This window comes from Maylandia zebra, linkage group LG23 (genome assembly GCF_041146795.1).
Source record: "Maylandia zebra isolate NMK-2024a linkage group LG23, Mzebra_GT3a, whole genome shotgun sequence".
NCBI lineage: Eukaryota > Metazoa > Chordata > Actinopteri > Cichliformes > Cichlidae > Maylandia > Maylandia zebra.
In genome coordinates this window covers 8810649-8820599 of record NC_135188.1, presented here as the reverse complement: position 1 = coordinate 8820599, position 9951 = coordinate 8810649, and positions in this window count along the sequence as shown.

Genomic DNA, 9951 nt, shown 5'->3' with positions numbered 1-9951 from the left:
CTCTTTGTGATTTTTAAGCATTGCACACCCAAACAAAAAATATATAGGAATAGAAAAATTTTTCTGAGGCATTTTTCATTACAGAATAAAGAAAAATAAAGTGATCAATTAAAAAAATGTGCTTACAGAGATATAACATGCCATGAAGATGCAGCGAAATAGATTCCCTACATCTGACTGTAATATTCCAATAAACCAATATAAATTGCAAAAGGAACAGAATTGCCTTTTGCCTAAATCAGGTTCCTTTGTGAGTGCGCATGCGCCATTAGCGTGCTGCCTGCTGTAACCCCTAATTTCCCTCGGGATGAATAAAGTATTCTGATTCTGATTCTGATCATACGCACACAAACAAATATACACAAATAACCAACAATGGAAGAAATACTCTGATCCTCTCCTTGAAGTACTATACACAGATTTTACTGAGTAAAAGTATTAAAGTAGACATGAAAGACAATTTCTGCATAAAAAATGTCACTGTGTGGTCAGCAGTTTAATGTGAGACAAAGATATGTTATTTTTCATCTTTTGTTACAAAATCTCATTTTCAAAACGCATTTATTCAAAATGTAAATTCTAATTTATCTCAAGTGACCCCAACTGGTCATTGCTTTCATGCAAGCAACAGTGTGACAAAGAGGTGGAGACTTATTGTTACAACAGAACAAACTGTATTTATATACTGTAATACGATGTTAATCTAAATATAAAGTGGAACTTCAAATATCTATTAATGTGAAATAACTGGATGAAGACAAATTCTACAAAGTAGAATAAAATGAAAATATTCATGTCAAGCACAAGTATTCCAAAATTGTACTTTAGCATAGTGTTTCAGCAAATTACTTAGTTGTATCACTTCACATCACTCATATTTTATGTGCCAAAAAGAGGTTAATAAGATAACATAACCCCAAACATTGTCAATATACTGTGCAATCTAAGACACTGCCACAGGGGGGCAAAGATATCTCCTCATGAATCACCTTGTGAAATCGCCAACTAAACGTAAAAAGTATAAAGTATAAGGTCATACATGGTGCTGTTCTAGTTTATCATTGTCCGTGCTTTAGTGTCTGTTTGTGTGCTTCACTACTAAAAAAAAAAAAAACAACAACAAAAAACCCCTTCAATTGCATTTGGAGACACTACAAGTGAGTATTAGCTGTCATTGACCGACCCTCCACAAGGGGGAGGTAGTATCAAGATAATGCTATATGCGTTCAGGAGGGCCTAAGGGGGATGGCAACATAATGCAGATCTGTCCTCTCTCCACCTCCTTACAATCAACCTTAGCTGTTGTGATGAGGATGTTGCTTGAGAAAGAGGCAGCTGTGCCGGCATCACTCCAAAGCCATGTGCACCTGTAGGCCATTAGAAATAGAGCCTTAAGCCTCCAGAGCTACAATCTAAAGCTGTTTTCTGCCATAAAGCAATAACTAACGCAATAAATTAATTTGTGGTGAATTGCCAGCTATTTGCCGTTTGGGAATGGATTTTTTTTTTTTATCACTCTGGTTGTATTCTTTTATAACTTTACCACCATCTGCACTGCTATACACCGTTAACAGCAAAAGCAACTTTTCTGACTTATTTATTTGGGGCCTGTTTTCCCAGTTTTATTTTGAGTCTTCTGTTTGCTCAAGCTGTTGAACCCTGAAGGCGAACCTGTACTTGTACACAAAAGGGTCAATATCTGCTCAAACCCACAGCTGTGAAGGAGCTTATTCTGAAGAGTCTTGTTTTGATAAACCTCTAGTAAACATGCCCGCATGTAAAAATACTCCACATGCAGATTGTCTTATAACCAAAATGAACTAGCATTACGTTCAGTTTTTGTTTTGTTCTATTTGTAATTTTATTGCATTTACATTAGCACCAAAAAGCAAACCATTTGAAAAAACAAAATCTTTTCAGTGATGAAACTGAGAGAGTCAGTCAAAGGAAAACCTGTTTGTCTCTGTCAGCAGGCAGCTGCTTGCAAACAAAACAAGTATTTGTTACTAGCTTCTAAAAAGTTCAAGATAATATTCCTAAAGTTTTATTTTTATTTGCATTGGAAACTTTGTTCGAGTGGTGGAAAGATACTAGCCAACCCAACCCCCAACGATGATAACAAATGCTCCATTCAGACAACTTTGCCTGCCGTGAGACATGCAGACATGCATGCAAAGTGTTGTGGTGAACTTTGTGCAATAAAATAACAGAAGGAACTGCTGCATGTATGAATACATTTTATTTCATGAAATATATCTGATCAAATTTTGGTCCTTGTTTGCATTCCTGAATTCAAAAACCTGTTTCAGTTAAAAGGAAATAAAATGCTCTTTTATCCAAGGGAGTCAATATCTGCTGGCCTTCCATTGTGCAACAGTGCTTATGTTTTCCCATACACCATTGCAGAACTGCACAGTGAAAACAAGACTAATTCAATCCCAAAAGGAGATTGTGCCTTTAGCTACGACATTATACAAAGAACATTTTTTCATTAAGGTCAGTAAATTCAAAAGATGGCAATCACCCAGTTAGCTGGGCCGTTTCATGTGTACTAAAACAACATGAAGGAAGATACGTTCAAATGTGAGTGGAGTTTTAGCATGCTAGTAAGAACTTGAGATTTCCGTACCTTGCTCTAATTTCCTGAATGGCTTAGTGTGCATAGTATCTAGTTTTGACTTGTGTTACACTGAACTGATTACACCAAATTGTAAATTCACAATGCACTCGAACAATTTCAGAGAGGAAAATTTACACAGTGGTTACTGGACGATTATTTCTATTATTTCAAAGCAGGTGATGTGAAATAGCATCTACCACTTACCAACACCATACGGACCAGAGAGCATATGTAACACTGCTTGACATAACCGATCTTGATCATTTGAAACAACCTTATATCTGCCTTATATTTATATTTGGAAATTGATCAACTATTTGAGATGTTTTGTGCCTAACAAGTTTACGGTTAATTGCACTTAACCTAAAACCACAACAGAAAGGGTAAAACAGTGGGTAAAAAACTGAGGAAACCTCATGCCCACAGCGTAAAGACTTCTTAAACACAGCGTAGCTCTAAAGCGTAAAGCAATGTAGCTTGCCATCACCAGTGTGTGACTGTGTGTGTGAATGCGTGAATGACTGAATGTAGTGTAAAGCGCTTTGGGGTCCTTAGGGATTAAGTAAAGCGCTATACAAATACAGGCCATTTACCATTTATCCTGCTTTATCATCTGTATTACTATATATGAGAAAATATTTTACACAGTAAGCAAAATGATGCATTAAAGACAAACTCAGGGGCTCATTGGGAAAATGTTTGGTGAGGCGATCAATCAACTGAGAACATTTTTTAAAGACGTTTATACAATCTCTCTTGGAACCACAGGAGAGCCATCACCAGGCCAAAGCCACAAGTCAATAATCACATGACTATTAAATTTCACTATTTCGCAACATAAAGTGCATATTTAAAAAACAACAACAACAAAACTTCGAAGTATAAAAACAAGCCCTAGAAATACAAGGTTACAAAATAAGGACTTCACCTTGTTAAGGACAGAGGATTTGTCAAAAGATTACCAAAGTGAGTACATGTGTGTTAAGAAAGTGGGAGGGGGTCAGTGGTGTAATGTAAAACTATCTAAACATTTTTGAGCTATTTCACAATATGATAAATGCAAACCTCATGCCAGTGTTGAGAATTCACTGAAAAGAAAGTTAATGATGTGTTTTGACAATATATCTAATCCTATAGTTGCTGACATGTTTTGCTCTCGTGCAAAGCTGTCATTGGGTGAACCAATCAGTGAGCAGCGTGACACTGCTACACATTAGAAAGGAGAGCATATAAGACCCTGTCCAAGAGTCAACAGGTATTTTGGTAAATGTAACTTTTTCAATAGGTTTCACCTTTTTGTCAACTTGTAAAATTTGCCTCAGGTCACTAAAAATTAAGGTTTTGAAAAACATCTTCTAGAAAAAAAAACAGATTTTGTCTTGCAATGTCAAAGGTGTGCATGCATTTTTTGCATCAACTCAACAAGGTGCTGGAAAGATTCCTCAGAGATTTTGGTCCATATTGGCATGACATCATCACACATGGATTGAACTCAATGTCATGCTCAAGAAACCAGTTTGACATGATTTTACTTTTATGACATGGCATGTTATCCTGTTGGAAGCAGCCATCAAAACATGGATACACTGTGGTCATAAAGTGACAGACATGGTCAGCAACAATCCTCAGGTAGACTGTGCTGTTTAAATGATGTAAAAGAAGGAGCCCAAAGTGTGCCAGAAAAATATCCCACATGCTCTAACACCATCGCAACCAGCCTGAACCACAGATACAAAGTAGGATGGATTTCATGCTTTCACTTTCAAATTCTAACCTACCATCCAAATGCTGCAGCAGAAATCGTAACTCATCAGGCCAGGCAACCCTTTTAAAATTTTCTATTGTCCCATTTTGGTGAGCTAGTGTGAGTTCCTACCTTAGTTAACTCGGTCAGAATTCACCCTAGCTAACATTGGCACCTGGTGTAATCTTTTGCAGCTGTAGCCCATATGCTTCAAAGTTTGACGTGTTCTGCATTCAGAGATGCTCTTTTGCGTGCATTGGCTGTAACCAATAGAGCCACTGTTGCCTTCTCACTAGCTTGAAGCAGTCTGGCTATTTCTCTGTGACCTCTGACATCTGACATGGTATTTTCAGAGAACTGCTGCTATTGTTATGAGCAGCAATGGTGCTAAATATGAGTTGATTGGGAAAATCTCAGTAGATATTTCTGAAATATTCAGACCAGCCTGTTTGGCACCAACAACTAAGCCACATAGTCGTGTAAATCACCCTTCTTCCCAATTCTCATGCTCAGTTAGAGCTTTAGCAGGTCATTTTTACCATGTCTAACAAACATTTTTACCATGTTTAACAAGCCTTAATGTTGTTATAAACCAAGATTTTACCACAAAATGAAGTGTTTTCTAAAAGTAGGCAAGTCCTCACAATGTGACTGTGTGAGTTTTATGTCCTAACAGATTGTACACACACACACACACACACTTGCAGTTAATGTTAAGCAAATCCAACTAACAAATGTGCTTATGTGAAAAGATAACTCTCTCGCCAAGGGGCGAGACAAAACAAAGACACAGACTGTGTCAGTGTTTGCTTATTTATTAGGCGATTTTGCGTGCTGCTGACAAACTTCCCACTATATACTTCATTCTTTAGAGCTACTCAAAACAGTCCAGTGAAACAGTCTCGTCGCTGTCTAAAGTGTCACAGCCGGTACACTTTTACCCACCTTAAGGGCAGAAAATAAAAATAAAACAAACACAGAAAGTTAGTGTGCAACAATATGCAGCAAATCAGATGACTCCAAGGATTCTGGTGCACCCTACCTTTCCACAATTCATTTCTCTGAGTTGCTAATGGAATGGTGAATAGCACATACGTCATAAACAAAGCACAACCCAATAACACCGTTCATCAACCAAATGCTTGGAGAACCAAACTGACACTTGATTGGATTTACAATGACAAATAAAGATTCTTTTAACAATATGGAAAGACTCAGCGAGACCTTACCAGATCATAAGTCATGAAAGAGATTGAGGGAAATTTAATTGTATAATGTTTTACTTTGCGAGAGTGAGAGAGAATCTGATTTTGATATATTTGGCTGCACGAGTGAGTGTGAGACAATTAGATTAGCAATCTCTTTGGTTTGTTTGATATGTAACATCAGTCTCCTTCGTGAAACTCGACGCCTTGTTGCCGTCTGTGCGGTCTCCATCCTGTGCTCCTCGGGGAAAACAGGTCCAGGAGCAGTTCAGGGTTTCGACAGATCTGCTGCGAGGCATTTTTGTCTCTTGGCCGCTGTACATCCTCAAGGCTGGTGTCTCATTTCAAGCTTTTTCACTGAGGGGCCTGCCCTGCGTGTGCTTCCCAGGCTTTTTGTTTAACAGCAGAGCATCACTTCCAGATTAAAGCACCATCACCGTAAGAGATATCGCAATTGATTTAATATGCACAATAGGAGGGGAAAACAAACAGCAACTATGTTAAATACACAAACTGCACCTTTAGCCTAACCACCCAAAGACCCACACACATGCAGTAGGCTATATGCTGCAGTGATCTCTCGAATTTATAGCTGTAATGACTTAAGCCCTGTTGTTGAGAACTTGCTGTAAGCCAAGAAATCATGCAAACTCATGACTGTGTGGAGGGTTTGCTTTCAGGAATCATATGAGACAGCTCCAGGCTGAGACAGTACGGAAGTCCAAAATGCATTTTTATGATTTTCTTTTATATCTACTCTTACCAAGACAACTTTCATTTGGCCACATCTTGCTCCCAGACTTCTTTGTACAAGACAGTCAATTTAAATAAATATATTTATATTTTTTGGTCATAATGATCATTTGTCTGTTGTAATCTCTTGAGGTCAAAGTTAAAAATATAAACAAAATCTGTTCTCGTGCAGACCTTTATTTTGCCAATTTAAACAGTTACTTATTTGTGTTTTCTAGGTTTTTCAGATTAAATTGTTGTTTCATATTTTGTGTTTTATGACAAACTACAGATACGCTTTTTATAAACAGTTAGTCCCGTGATAATTTAGGTCAAATTCAAAAGCATGGGGTGGTCTGCGGTCAGAGGAGGGTCTGTCTGTGTGGTGTTTACATTTTCCTGCTGTTCATGCATGGGGTTTTCAATGAGTGCTCTTCAAAGACATGCACAGGTTGATTGGTGATAAGCTTGCTGATGTAACCCTAGTTGGATAGTTCAGGAGATCAATGAATTTAAACCTAAAGTTGTACTGGACAACTCTTTGCTTTGCCTGACAGTGACAGTGCCCAAAGGGTCTTTCAGACTTTCAGAACGCAAGAAGGCCCATGACATCTGCATCATACCCAGCCCCTGTATCTCAAAGGGAAGACTGTTTTTGTATATATATTTTTTAACTAAACCCCCTCAATTTTGTAGTGTTTGAATTGGAACACTGTGCCTCTTGTTTCCTCTGGGGAGATATGACCTGGATACAACAATGTTTACTCAAAGCAATTGTGGCTTGTTTTCCAGCTCTTGTTTGTGCATAAAACTGTTTTTGTGTGCCATAGTATCTTCAGTCCGTGTCTTTTCTCTGATGGGTCTGCTTGTCTTTGTGGAAATATTCACATGCTTGCGACCAAGCCAATGTAGTAGTCATGTGCTTACTGACTTGTGGCCTTGGCCTGGGGATGACACCCTTAGATTCATGTGATCGGTGACAGTGGGCTATGTGGGTACTCTCTAGAAGCCTCAGGCTTAAATTGGGTTAAACATATACCAGACTGATAGAAATAAACTCATGGAAGTCATCAAAGTGCATCTGTCTCCCAACACAACCGTGAGGCTAACTAACAGCGTGCATATTTCTCATGTGCCCGGTTCCCTGTTTTTTGCAGAGCACCGGCTGCAGTTTCATTGATTTGGCACAGACAACACTTGGAATTATTTTCTGAGTAGCTTTATGAGGCTTTTTTTGTTTTTGTTTTGTTTTACAAAAAAGCAAAGAACACTTAACAAAAACATGTCTCTCAATTCCTGACAGGAGGATTACATTAACTTTCATAACTCGAATCCTGTCCCTCAGAATATCAAGTTAATTATGAAACAAAAACAGCTTGTGTTGCTAGTTAAACAAGAAATGTCCATATTAACTCATATCTCTCACATCCTGTCAGGATACTAGTGCTCCCATGAGAGTTTCTGTCAAACTTTTGAGTTACACAAAGGCCTGAGAGCCTGACACACTACAATTTATAAAATACACGCAAACAGTAAAAGTATAAAAAGACAGACAAAGCATCATTTCACAACACATGCAAAATAAAATAAAACTCTAAAATTAGGAAGAAGGCTATCTTCGGCTTTATTTTTTAGTTAATTAGATTTTCCCTCGTTTACTTTCACTGTTGTCGGGGCAGTCACACAACTTTGGCTGGAAGAAAATGCAGCAGGTTGCACATTCTCTGTTTCAGCTGCTGAATAAATTGCTTTGAGAATTGTTACATTGTTTTTGCAGTCAGTGTTTTATTGCTCATACCATGTGTAATTTAGAAACAGAACCGTATTTATTAACAAAACAGACACCAAGGTGCTGCAGTCATCCAAAGCAATCATAATTGTTCAGCTACAGTGGAAATCTCCATGAAATTATTCGGACTTCTTTTGCTTCAGTCAAGGGTCAGCAGGGGGTTAATATATAAAATGGAATTAATGTATTCATGCTTTCTACAAATCATTTCATTGTGATCTATCATGTTTCATTTCTCAGACCTTGAAATGAGATTTGAGGGATTTAGAATGATGAATGAAAGAAAAATTAGTTTATGAATATACTCACAACTTTTCATAGATCTACCTTAAGACAATATGTACTGGGAATACACTGGTAAATAAGAATACAGAAACAAAAAACTATAGATAATTCATTCTTGGCAAAAAAACTCTCACTATACATTTTAAAATTTCCTACAACAATGAAATCCAGCGAAAAGGCCACCAGTTAATTTTACATCCTTAAACTACCCTGTAATACGAATCAAAGTATTCTTAAATAAGTACCATAAATAATTTTATGTCAGAATTTTTCCTATTTTCTTCTCTCCTAAAAACTTTAACTGCAGTGACACTTTCTCTATATTTTCAAATAAGTCCCTTAGTAAAGTATTATATATTCTAAATAGTGATTCTGATCTCTAGAGCCTCATTTAAGCTTCATCTGTGCAAGTATTATTAAACTGATAATCAAGAAAATCTGAAAAACCACATCCCAGAGCCAGCAAGAACACACTTTTATGAAAATCGACAGTGAACCTTTGTTGCAATAACTTGCAGTTGTTAGTCACAGATAGAGAGCCAAAATGGAAACCTCTGTGGATAATTACTATGTTGATAAAACTTGGATATTACAAGAGCGTGGGATTTTAACATATATCATATGAAAATAAGATGTTGTCATAGATAGATAGATAGATAGATAGATAGATAGATAGATAGATAGATAGATAGATAGATAGATAGATAGATAGATAGATAGATAGATAGATAGATAGATAGATAGATAGATAGATAGATAGATAGATAGATAGATAGATAGATAGATAGATAGATAGATAGATAGATAGATCGGATATTTCCAATCAGCTGAGCAGCCTTGGTGGTGGAATAGACTATGGAGAAGTTACTCCACGTTCCACATCTTGATTATCAGCCCTTCCAATCAGAACAAAATCTTCCATGTTTCCATGTAAAAACTTCAATTACTTCAAAGGATCATTCTGAACACATGCTTGAGATCATGAGACATAATCCAATAAATTAACGATCATAATCTCTAATGAAGAAAAGAGTGTGATCTTTTATAATATTATGTTGGTGAGCAAGACGACAACTTTCTTTTTTTTGTTTCAAAATGTTAATGTGAAATGAATTGTATTACAGCTTCTTGGTTCAGCACATCCAGTGAGTCAGCTGTAGCTCTGTGTATGTACAGGTTAGAACAAACTATATAAAAGCTGGGCATAGCTGGCATAGATGAGAAAATGACCCCACTTGCTTGCCAAACTCAGTAAACATTCCTGGTGACTTAATGGTTTCAAATGCCAGCTTTAAGCGTCTACTAAGGGTCTTTCTTTGAAGACAAAAGCCTGTATTTCAAAGCTGGTGTTGCGGTGCAGATGTCAGCCAAAATTCATGTTTCCATCCTTCTTTGTTGTTTACAAATGCAAATAGATTTAAAAAGCATAAACAAAAAAACAAAATCGACATCAGAAGACAGTCAATAGATTCACCAGATGGAATCCATCATTTGTTCTCGACAAAAGCTGTTTATCCTGAGGAAATCAAAGCCTGCCCAAATGTGTTTGGTCAATTTAACCTGGGTTAGAAACAGT